The following is a 12,315-nucleotide window of genomic DNA, read 5'->3' on the forward strand; positions in this document are numbered from 1 at the left end:
AGGCGATGAGGTAGGCCCCTTATACACACTGGCCCAGTAATTTCTCACAGCCCTGCTAAGAAAGACATGTTACCCTCCCCAGTTTGCAATGTGATCTGCGCACTGAGGCAATGATCCTCAGGTCTCAAAGGCAGGTTGCATCAGCCTAGGTGTGCTCTTTACCTTCATTTATTCAATCAACAAACCCCAAGTACCTTCACTGCCCTAGGCACTGTTTGAGGACTGTGAATGAGGCTCAGTTACTGCCCTCATGGCACACCTATTGGAGAAAAAGTCACAAATGGTAGAAACATGAATGAATGAATAAATGAACACACGTTGTCTGTGTGCATTTTGCTGCACGAATAATGATCAAGCCCTAGTAGGAGGGTGCAGGTGTCCACGACTTCCTCTGTCCCTCGTCCACTTTGGAGGGACCTCAGCCATGGAATCTTAGCCCAGCCCACACCAAGGAGACCACCTAGGAATCAAAGAATCAAAGAGGCTGATTTGGTGTGAGCCGATGTGTCAGGCCTAGTTTCAATGTATATATATATATTCAATATATTCACGTATGTGAATACACATATATACATATATTTTATATATTTTTGGTGGTACTGGGGTTTGAACTCAGGGCCATCACCTTGAGCCACTCCACCAGCATTTTTTTGTGGAGGGTTTTTTCAAGATAGGGTCTCCGTGCGCACAGGCAGCAGCACCCACTGGGAATTGTAGTCCCTGATTAGTTCACGCCAGCGTGACAGCTATAGTGGCAAACTACTATTGCCCAGGACTGGCTTTGAACCTTGATCCTCCTGATCTCTGCCTCCTGAGTAGCTGGGATTACAAGTGTGAGCAACTGGTGCCCAGCTTTCTTTAAAAATTTTTTAAATTATTTATTTTCGGTACTGAGGTTTGAACTCAGGGCCTCACGCTTGCTAGACAGGTGCTTTACTACTTAAGCCACTCTGCCAGCCCTTCTTCTGGGATGGCTTTTTTCAAGATAGGGTCTTGTGAACTATTTCCTTGGGTTAGCCTCAAACCTCGGTCCTCCCAATCTCTGCCTCCCAAGTAGCTAGGTTTATAGGCGTAAACCATCAGTGCCTGGCTGATCGTATGTCATTTTGTTTTGGGGACAGGGTCTCACTACGTCGCTGTTGACATAAAGTAATGACATTCACCAGTTACCTTTGAGGGACCTCAGGTAGGTCGGCTATGGACAGTGAAGAAGGGATTATCTGGAGTTCAGAGGTGGCCTGACGGCATTCTTAGCCGGGAGGTGGTGAGGCCTAGAGGTGTACTAAACTTACTGATAAATCTAGCCGATTATCTGCTGGGGCAATGTTAGGGCAGATCCCCAAGTTAAGGTAATTGGTTATTAGAGACAGAGATGGCCCGGGATAACCTGTGCTCCAGCTGTCCTCAGCCACCACCTCTGGCCAAGGTCAATCGCTCTGAGATCTCTCCCTTATGCTGGTGTCCGGCCTGTGACCTTGTCCTGCCTCAGCCTCTCGAGTAGCTGGGACTACAGCTGTGTGACACCATGACTGTCTACTATCCATTCTTTTTTTATTGTTGTTGTGGTACTGGGGTTTGAACTCAGGGCCTGCAACCTGAGCCACTGTACCAACCTTTTTGTGTTTTTTCGAGATATGGTGTCTCGAACTATCTGCCAAGCTGGCTTTGAACCTCGATCCTCCTGATCTCTGTCTCCTGAGTAGCTGGGATTATAGGTAGGAGTCACTGACACCCAGCTTTGTTTTTTTTTTTGGTAGTACTAGGGTTTGAACTCAGGACTTCATGCTTGCTAGGTAGGAGCTCTACCACTTCAGCCACTCTGCCAGCCCTTTTTTGTGTTGGGGATTTTCAACATAGGGTGTCTCAAATTATTTGCTCAGACTGGCTTCGAACCACGATCCTCCAGATCTGTGCTAGGATTACAGGCGGGAGCCACTGGTGCTCGGCCTTGAACTGTATATATATATAATTATATATATATATAATTTATCTACCTGCTTATTTCTTTTTGTTTTTTAAATTTTTCTTAGTGATACAGACTTTGTAACCCAGTCTCTGTGTAGGGCACAAATTCTGTGCCACTGTATACTATAAAGAAAAGCCAAGAAACTGAACTGGGCTGGCTCAAGTGGAGTTAAGGAAAAAAGATCTTTTGTTTAGTAATCATCAAAAGACAAGGGGTACTTGGGCAGCAGAGATCCGCAGGATGAGGTTTGAGGCTAGCCCTCAGGCAAATAGTTCCTGAGACCCTATCTGGAAAATAACAACACAAAAAAGGGCTGGTGAAGTGGCTCAAGTGGTAGAGCGCCTGCCTGGCAAGTGCAAATCCCTGAGTTCAAGCCTTAGGGCTCCCCCAAAGCAAAACAACAACAACAATAAGAAAAAACGAAAAAAGACCCAGTTACTGTCCAATGTGGGGGGAGAGAGCACTGAGTCACATAGCTTTATTAGGGTACATATAAGTGGGCAACTTGTAGTCCTAACTTGCAAATTAAACTTTTTCATGAGTTAGCACGTATAAGAAAAAGCAGGGAATATGAACTCGGTACCGGGCACTCATGACGGGGGTCTTGGAACACATCCCCTGCTGATAGGGGGCGGGGAGGAATGCCGTGTTGGGAATATGGAATTAAACTCTAAAATGTCCGTGAACTCTCGTGTTGCCCTTCCGACACGCTCCATGCATGTGTGGCAGGCAGTGTGGCCGCACTTGAGTCCCTACTGTGAATTAGGGACAAAGCGACTGCAGAAAACGTAGCAGGGCTGTGAGTGAGAGAGTGTGCGTGTCGCTTCCCAAGATCTTTACATCGTCCCTTCCATTTTTCACAGAAATCCAACATGGAGATGAGAGAGGAGGCTTTGTGGGTGCGGTCTGTGCAAGAAAAGGAGGCGAGGGAGCGCCAATCCGTGAACCCAAATTCAAAGGCAATTGGGGGTGCCGGTGGGGGGGTGTTGGACCTACATCAAAAGCTTGGCTCTGCACGGAAACTTTTCCAGCGAGCGACAAAGAGGCTCGGAGGCTGGAAAAAGCCTTGTGGTCGCCACCTACCGAGCAGCGGCGGGTGGGGGAGGGGAGGGGCGCGGGGGGAGGGGGCAATCAGAAAATGAAATGTTTCACCTGAACCTCTAAACGCTCCAGACTCGGGTGTTCGTTTCCCCCCTTTTAAACTTTTTGAGTTGAACTTAGGCGAAGGTCTTGACATTTTCGAAATTCACTGAGCTCATCGAAGTTGAGCGTTCCCCCACCTCCCCTCAAAAAAGATTAAATCACGGGGGGAAGGGCTTGGAGTTAAATTGCTATGTGGAACAAACAAGAGGCTTTTCAACTTCTAAAATGTCGAGGGAGGGATGGGCAAAGACTGGGGAGCAGAGAGAGAGAGAGAGAGAGAGAATCACAAGAGTCCCAAGTTGGGGCGAGTCACTTCGGGCCACTTTGGAGAGAAAGCTTAAAAAAAAAAAGAAAAAGAAAAAGAGTTCTTTGTGTCTCCGAATGGTGCAGGGAGGAGTGGTTCCCGTTGCAGAGCAAAGAGGGCGACCAACCGGCCCGGGGCTCCCCGATCTTTGCAATGTCCTGGCCTCGCAATTTGCAAGGGAATGTGGGGTGCAAGAGTTAAGTCCGACTCTTGCACGACGGCTGAGGCCGGCTGCAGCGTGGCGGGGACGATGCCGGGGATACCGCTGGTTCAGATTTCGGTTCCTTCACCCCCCCAGCTCCCCTCCCCCACCCGGCGGCCGCACAGGCCCCAGGTGCAGCCATGTTCTTGCTCCCACCACCCGCGCCTCCATTGACAGTCCTTGCCGGAGAGGGCCGGGCGCCGCGGTGCTCGCCTCGTCCTCCGGCTTGGGGCTCGCCACGCGGGGCTTTCTGGGAATTGTAGTTCGCCACTATAGCTGTCACGCTGGCGTGAACTAATCAGGGACTACAATTCCCAGTGGGTGCTGCTGCCTGTGCGCACGCGCAGCGCGTCTTCGAGGAACAAAAAAAAAAAAAAAAAAAAGAAAAAAAAAAGGAGGAGGAGGAGGGTGAGAGAGAAGCTCGGAGAGCAGAGAAAAGGGGCCACCGGTCGCCCCCCCCCCTTGCTTCCCCTCACGCGCTCTCTAGGCCGTGGCCGTCCGCCTGTCGCTGTTACCCCGGGCTTCTTCCCTGTGTCCCATCCCCCCACCCTTGAACGGATCAAAGCACGGAGCGAGGCCCTGCCCGGGGCGGCCATGCGGCGGTGACAGGAGCGCGGCCGAGACGCACGGGCCCCTCGCCCTCTCACCTCCACCCGCTCGCCTCCAGCCGAGGCTGCTCCACGGCGGCCGCAGCGCACGCGCGCGGCCCCCCACTCGCTTCCTGTCGGCACCCCGGCCCGCGCTGCCCGGAGGCGGCTGCACTCGGGTGAGTCCCTTGTCGCCTCAGCCCACCTCGTTGCCCCCCCGTCCCTGCCTTGGGTGCCATTGCCAGTAGGGCCTTTATTTGAGACTTTGCCCCACCGGGGCCTGCAAGACACTGAGGTTTAGAACCGTGGCCGGTGCGCGCTCGGTGAGCCGCCTTCGAAGCGGGCAGTTCTCTCTCTCTCTCTTCTCCCCCTTTTTATCGCACTCAACTGGGGTCCTCGCTGGCCTTGGCAGCGGGCACGACTTGGCCTTTGGGGGGAGGGGAAGGGAAGGGATGGGGCGGCCGCGGTCGCGGGGGACAACAGTTGCACACGCGCGCGCGCCCGGGGCGCGTGGGGGGAGGGGCGCGCGCACGCGCCGGCCGGCGGCGTGGTGGGGATCGTGTGTCGGCGGGGGGGGAAGAGGGGTGGTCTCGCGCGAGTGGCCCCGCGCGTGAACGAGCCCGTAGATCGTCGCTGATTGGCTGGCTAACCTGGCGGGGGCGCGCGCGGTGCCAGGCCCGAGCCGTGGGGTCGCGCTTGCCTTGGTGTATCTGGGGCTCCTGAGCCCGGGCAGCAGACGCGCGCCCATTGGTCGGCGGGCGCGGGGGCGGTGCCGCGCTGCTTGGTAACTGCGGCTGGGGCCCGGCAAGGGGTGGTGTGGGGGGGACGGGAACCTTGGCAGCCTGCGATCCGAGCCAGGCCCGGCCCTGCCAGCCGTCGTCACTGTCGCGCCCCGCCCCGCTTCCAGGTGGAGCCCGCAGTGGGCTTTGTCCCGGGCGGGTTGGTGCGAGGCTCTCCTCCCAGTGCTATTTTTTTTTTTTTGGTGGGGAGGGGGGGAGTGGAAATAAACACAATGACCGGAAGGAAGACCTCAGCCTTGAGGCCATGGAAATAAGCCGTCTGGGTTGGGCCAGCACCCAGACGTCGGGGTTAATCGAAGGAGTGATAAAAATCGCTTCTGTTGCCTTTGCACTTTTTCTTTTGCAAGTTTTGCTTTTTAATCAGATGCATCCCCCCTCCTCGTCCCTCTCCCCCTTCTCGTTATGCTTTGCCCTCACTTGCAGCCGAGTACAGATGTGGGTCCGCTTGGAGCATTGCCCACTTTTCTGCAAACGCGAGTTGCGCTTCTTTGCAAATGTAACTTTCGCTGCAGACAATGGCCTGATCCGCCAGCCAGGCCTCCCGGTCCGGTTGGGTCCTGGCATTCCCGGGACAAAAGGGGAAGTGGATGTGCAAATGAGAGCCCGCAGGTAGTGCGCCCTGTGGAGGCCCGGCCTTGTCCCCAGGGCACGGCACTGGCTTCAGGATGGCTGGGGTTTGCGGCGGCACTTTTTTTTTTTTTTTTTCCTTTTGTGGAGTCTGTTGCCTGGGGCTCTCGTGTCGCGTGCTCCTCGGGATGTTGCCTCACGTTGCAGGCTCGGATGACTTTCTCTTGCACGCCGTGAAGTCCTGCTCGCTCAAATGCAATCGCCTTTTTGTCCTTGTGGGGTTAGGACTTGTTAGTAGCCCCCATTAGCCTCTTTGCCCTTTCCCCGGGGTTGTAGGTGCTGGTGCTGCCCTGGTACCCGGGTCTGGCCTAGCTTCAAACTTGGTGTTAAAATCCAGGAGGACAGTGATGGATGCCTCTGCCGCTTTTGTCCTCTCCATCCACTCTCCCTTCTGGCCGGCCACCATCCAGGTGCCTCACACGGAGTCGTCCCGACAGTTAATGTCTGCGTGCGTTTTCTGTGTCAAGCCTGGCTCTTAATCTTCTATACAAGCCTGAAATTCCATTTCATAGGTGAAGAGCAAACTGGGAGAAGTCAGATGATTCATTCTTGCTTACCCAGCAGGTGGACACTGGGCAAAGTGAAGTTCTCAAAAGTCCAGAGTGCGTGGGCAGCCCCCGGAGGGCGCCTTGGCCGCGCTGGCCAGTGAAAACACAGCGCGGGAGTCTTCCTAGGAATTTTGCGGTGTGGGATGGCCTGGAGAATTTGCATTTGTAATGGTTTCCTGGTGGAGCTGGTGGCTTCTACCTTCTACCTCTAGGACTGCACTTTGAGAACCATTCACAAGAGTATGGAGCCAGGTGAGGGAAATTGACCCTAGATGTCTGTTTTTCATTACTTTCAAACCAGATCCTAACCAAAAAGAAACTGAACTGCTTGGTGGAGGCTGCTTGGAAAGATGGTTAAGAATTTTGCTAGACATAATTACAAAATTAGTTAATCTCCGTCCTAAAAAGGGCCAGGGATTTTTTTTTTGTGTGTGTGGTGTGTGTGACCGAGGTTTGAACTCAGGCCTTCACACTTGAAAAGTAGGTGCTGTGCTCGACCCAAACCTCCAGTCCATTCTGCTCTGATTATTTCGGAGATGGGGTATTGTGAACTATTTGCCCTGTCTGGCCTCAAACCACTATCTTACTTCGCCTCCCCCATTTTGGCCTCCCAAATAGCTAGGATTACAGGCATGAGCCACCAGCTGGTACTCGGGCTAGGGTTTTAAGTGCAGTATTAAGTTAATTGATTGATCTCCATTTTTAAAAAGGGGATTTAAGTGGGCTAATTTTTGTGCTCTCATTTATTTATTCATGGCACATATTTATTTATTTTGTGCAGTACTGGGGTTTGAACTTTGTCTGCCATTTGGGCCACTCTGCCAGCTCTTTTTTGTGTTTGTGTTTTTGAGATAGGGTCTCATGAACTATTTGCCCAGGGCTGATTTAGAACCTTGATCCTCGGGATCTCTGTGTTCTGAGAAGCTGGGATTAGAGGTGTGAGTCACTGGCGCCTGACAGACTTTGTCTTTTTAACCCAGGAGCCTCCCATATAAGAGGGGTGCCTGAAGCACCCCATGTTCCCAGAGTCTAAGGTTTGGGTGACAGAGCCTGAACTTGAGTGTGGCACCTATAAGGTGTACCTTGAGAAATGCTGGATGTAGGAGCTGGCTGGCCTTCACCTTCCGTTTCTTATTCCCTCTCATGCCCTTTGCCATTTTTCTTCTCTGTCCTCTACTGAAGCCACAGTGGTGGCTTTCCCATTTGTGTTTCCTTTCCTGTGTTAGTGTTCTTGCTGGCTTCTGGCACCATCACCTGTTTTTTTTTTTTTTTTTACTGCTTTGGCCTAGTGAGAAAGGTGTTAGGGCAACTTAAGGACTGCCACATTAGGACCCTTCCCCATCCTCCCCTCAGGCATCTTACTAGAAACACCCCACCACTTACTGGAAAAAAATCACACCTGGCCCCAAAGAATGACAAAAATGTGCCTTAGAATTGACCTAGTCACCACTTATCTGTCAGCTATCCCTAGCAACGAGTAGGTCAAAACTTCCCAGCCCAACTGGTTTCTACCACTTTCCCATTCCTGTTATAACTACCCCAAGTATGTAAGTGCCAGTGGGCTCCAGTGTCTGCTGGAGACCCCTCCACAGGTTTCTTCTCCCCAGGAAAACCTGTGCTGACGTCCAGCCGTCTCCTGCCTGTTCCTCTGTCCTTTTTTCAGTCTTAACAAAAGAGAGGGAACGTTTGGCAGAGCCAGAGATTGTGAGAGTTGGGGGGAGATTGGCCCAGTTGCTCCTTGTAACCTGATGGAAATAGCGAAGGCTGCCGGGCTGGGGATGTAAGGCCTGGCTCCAGCCCCGCACTGGGGGGAGAACACAGGGCTGGGTATGGAGGACACACAGCTCTTGGTCAGCCTGGGCTACATTACAAGACCTTGACTCAATAAATGAGTACAGACGGTTTGTAAAACGTCTCTGGAACCCCTTGTACGTGGGTGCACACATCTATACGTCACGCACACATCTATACGTCACGCACACATGCGTTGCTGAGTGTCGCTGGGAACCAGAGCAGCCCTGATGCATTCTAAGCAAACGATACTGAGCTCCCCCAGCCCCGTGGAGGACGTGTAAGCGTTCACTTGCCCTTGTGTTGCTAGAGGCAAAGCACATTTGTGTTGGGTGGGGACACAGGCTCTGAAGTCACAGCCCTCGACATCTCCTGGCTGCTATCCTGTGCCTTCACTTCACACGTGTGTGTCTGAGTTTCTTCACTTAAGAAAAACGACCTTTGTGACCGCTATGATCTGTCCTGTTTTTATTTTTGTATTTTGTTTTTAAATATTTCTGAGTCGTTTCTCTTTGGAGCCCAGAGCCTCCCCTGCTAGTTGTGAGGATTCAGTGAGTTAGGGTGCTTGGGACTTCCCAGGCATCTAGCCAGCACTCAGTAAGTATTAGCCATGAGAAGACTGTGCTCAGTACTGTGGGAGATGAATTTTCTGAGGAAGTAGTAGTTAGTGACCAGTGGTCACTCATCATGGGGTTTTCCCTAGGAACTGTTAACATTGTTTTTGTAATGTGGCAGAGGAAATTATTACGACAATTTTTTTTTTTTTGGTGGTACTGGGGTTTGAACGCGGGGCCTTGAGGTTGCTAGGCAGGCCCTCTGCCACTTGAACCCCTCTGCCAGCCTGGAAATAATTACTTTTAGAGATGCTGTGCTTGATTGTATTTTGGTACAATTGGAGGAGCACAGGGAGTGAAAAGTTTGGTCCTGTTCCAGTGACTGGCTGCAGTGAGCCCTGGCTAGTGGACAGAGCCCAAGTGTTTTTGTGTGGTGGACACCGATACCTGTTTTGCAAATTGTGAATTTGTAACTGAAAAATCCTTTCTGAAGCTGGCAGCTGAAACCTGTGTTCACTCATGCGTCTTGTGTCCTAAGCTGTCACAAGCTTGGGTAGTACCTTCTTGCTCCAGTGGGGACGCTGATGCTATTTGCGATAGAAGCTGGGATTGAGCGCTTGGGGGTAATTGCAGCCTTCTTTTCCTGCTTACAGGAAAAAAGTTGACCTGTGTCATTTGTGGCCAGGCCCCAGCCACTTAAGTGGCTTTTAGTAGCTATTTGGCAGTTTAATCAGGAAACTTGAGAAAACTTTGCTTTATATATAGAGAGAGGAGAGAGAGAAGAGGGTGGTTATATCTAGATGCACACCTTACTCTTGACTAACAAATGTGAGTAGAGTTTTATCTAGGTGGCTTTCAGAACAAAAGTTGATTTCAAAAAATGAGATATATGTGGAAGATAGCTGCAGTACAAATACAAGTATTGTCATGTCTACATACAAATATATACAGGACATCTTTCCAAGAGTGGCACTGCTACAGGAGACTAAGGGAGGAGATGATAGTGAATAACATTGAAATGCATCCTGTCTGTGTAGGAACAAGATAGAAGGAAACACAAACACTGTTAAACAACACAGGGTGAGGGGAAAGGTTGAGGGAAACAGTGGAGAGGTTAGACTCACTTAAGCACAGTATATTTACACGCAAAAACCAAGGCAAAATCCCCACTGAACAGTGAGCAGACACTAAACAATGAAAGATGGGGAAGGGGAGGGGGGAAATGAAGAGAGCAGGGAGTGAACACGGTTTGTGCACTTTCTGTACACGTCTGAACTGGAACCCTGAAACCTGCTGATGTCACCATAAGAAGGGAAATGGCATAGGAGGGAGAACAATTTCGGGGATGAACAGTTTGGGATATAATAACATATCTGTATTTGGCAATGTCACAGTGAAACCCCTTGTATAGCCGCGTGCCAGTGACTTCTGCCTGTAATTCCAGCCACTCCAGGCAGAGATCAGAAGGATCGAGGTTCAAAGCCATCCTGGGCAAATAGTTTGTGAGACCATATTTCAAAAAAGCCCATTACAAAAAAAGGGCTGGTGGAGTGGCTCAAGGGGTAGGCTCTGAGTTCAAACCCCAGTGCTGCCCCAAAAAGAAAATAGAAGAGTGAAACCTGTTGAAACTGTTGTAAGAAGGTGGGGAGGGGGCATAAAGGAGAAAGATGAAGGGCGAATGTAACTAAGATCCATTGTCCGCACTTAGGTAAATGTCACAGTGTATCCCCTGTACAGCTGTGCTATGCTGGTAATAAAAACCCACACATGAGAAGAGGTGTGGGAACTGACCCAAAGTGAGCAACTGTGCTGGTCTTCGGCTTTCCTGCTTGCTTTGTGGTGCTGGGGTTCAAGTCCAGGGCCTCCACATGGCATGCAGGTGCTGCATCTCCAGCCTGGGCTTGCATTGCTCTGTCTCGTCGTGAAATCGTGAGTTTTCCTATTCACTGGTTGCAAGCCCTGTGCCAGTTGAGCCTCGCCCCCAGCCATGAAGTGACGATTTGGTGAAGGAGCTGCCTCGTGAGAAATTGAGTCCAGGAAATCCGCCACCTTCATTCCTTCGCACGCACCACCCCCCCCTTCTTTTCTCTCTTCCTTCCTGAGCTTGCTGCCTACTGTTTGTTTATTTTTGCAGTGCTGGGGTGCTCAGGGCGTCATGCTTGCGAGGCAAAGCGCCCTGCCAAGAGCTGTATCTTCCCTGTTTCAACCGTCTCACGTGGACCATTCAGTGGATGACATTCACCTATCTGTCTGTCTGTCCATCCATCCATCCATCTACCCACCCACTCACCCATCCATCCCTGTACTGGGTTTGAACTCAGGGCCTCAAGCTTGTGGGCAGGTTCTCAGCATTGAGCCACGCCCTCTAGCTAGTTATCTGACTTGAGATGAGGTCTTCAGTGTTGTCCGGGCAGTTTGAACACCTAGGTTGAAGTGATCCATCTGCCTCAGCTTCCAAATTTGCTGGGAGTATAGGTTTGTGGTCCCTCAGCCAGCCACCTGACATTTGAAAGAAATAAAATTTAGATTTTGTTGACTGTATGTTTTTAATGAAGTAGGGTCCATAGGGTAGAGTTTAAGTAAGAATGCAGTACGTTTGCAGGTCATTGCAAGTCTAAGCCCTGTGGTTTCATCTTGCTTCTTTTTGAGGGGTCATTTGATGTATGCCGATGTGATCACCAGCTGTATTGCAGCCAATAGAAAAGAAGAATTTAGTACCTTTTGAAATATTTGTATAGCTGGGCATGATGGCCTGTGCTTGTGATCCCAGGACTTGGGAGGATGGAGAGCTTGAGGCCAGCCTGTCTGCATAGTAGAGACCCTGTTGAAATCCCCCCCTACTCCCGCCCTGTAAAAGGTCTGTACAACCTGCTACATGTTTGCCATGCCTGGTTTTAAAACGTCTGTCTTGGGGGCTGAGGGTGTTCAGTGGAGAGGGGTCGCCAGGCACCGCAACACGAACGAGCACACAAAATCTATCTTGATCAGAAGATTTTGACTTAGGGATTTCGAATTTTATCTCCAGATACTTGCTATTTTATCTGTCTGTCTATCTTCTCAAAATAAAGTCAGTTAGTACAGTGGATTTTCTTGGTCTAGTTTTTGTGTGCTGAAGTGTGCATGTTACTATAAGGTAAATTGTTTTACCTCACTAGATATTTGTGAAACAGAACCTCTGGATGAAATACCAAGCTCATTTATTTCCCTTTGGCAAGCCCCTACTAAACCAGTGCAGTAAGCTCTTCAAAATGTGAGTTGAAGAAGCCAGGTGCAGTGCTGCACTCTGTAATCCCAGCACTTGGGAGGCAGGAGGATCTCAAATTCAAAGCCAACCTGGACTGCAGAATGAGACCCTGACTCAAAAATGCAAATTAAAATATTCTCTAATCGCTTCTCGGCCTTTTGGCTAAGATCAAGTGTAGTATCTGTTCTTATCAGTTTAATATCTGATACGTCCTCTATCCGAGGACAATATATTAAATGGATTTTTGGAACTAGGAGATGGAATAGGAGCTTGCTCCGTCCACTCCACGCATCGACCTGGTATTGCAGTACCTCCAGGAACGGTGCACCAAAAAAAAAAAAAAAAAAAAAAAAAAAAAAAAAAATATATTCTTTGGAGTACTAAGCAAGGAATATGAACTTCAGGGGGTTCTAGCACCTGTCGTGGTGTCTGGTGAACCAGTTTTACCCACGTGTTCTGCCCAGTCCTGGGAGTTTGCCAGGACAGACTAGACAGTGTGGAGGACGGGGCTGGGAAGGCTCCGGGCCGCAGGTGGAGGTGCCAGTGTGG

At 50.5% G+C, this 12,315-nt stretch overlaps 1 protein-coding gene and 1 non-coding gene across 3 annotated transcripts in view; both read left to right on the forward strand.

Annotated features, from left to right (window-relative positions):
• The first annotated feature begins 3,988 nt into the window (after positions 1–3,988).
• Positions 3,989–12,315, forward strand: part of Gtf2i (general transcription factor IIi) — a 69,791-nt gene continuing 61,464 nt past the window's right edge. Inside the window, exon 1 of one of the 2 annotated variants that reach the window (XM_020164679.2) lies at positions 3,989–4,381. The gene's annotated coding sequence lies outside the window, so the exon portion shown is untranslated. Of the gene's footprint in view, positions 4,382–4,966; positions 4,987–12,315 lie in introns of those variants that run through there. The other variant, XM_074075757.1, reaches the window with a different exon arrangement.
• LOC141424351 (U2 spliceosomal RNA) lies at positions 11,909–12,099 on the forward strand. The gene has a single exon (XR_012449299.1). It is a non-coding gene; the product is annotated as a U2 spliceosomal RNA (small nuclear RNA).

Source organism: Castor canadensis, chromosome 6, assembly GCF_047511655.1.
Source record: "Castor canadensis chromosome 6, mCasCan1.hap1v2, whole genome shotgun sequence".
NCBI lineage: Eukaryota > Metazoa > Chordata > Mammalia > Rodentia > Castoridae > Castor > Castor canadensis.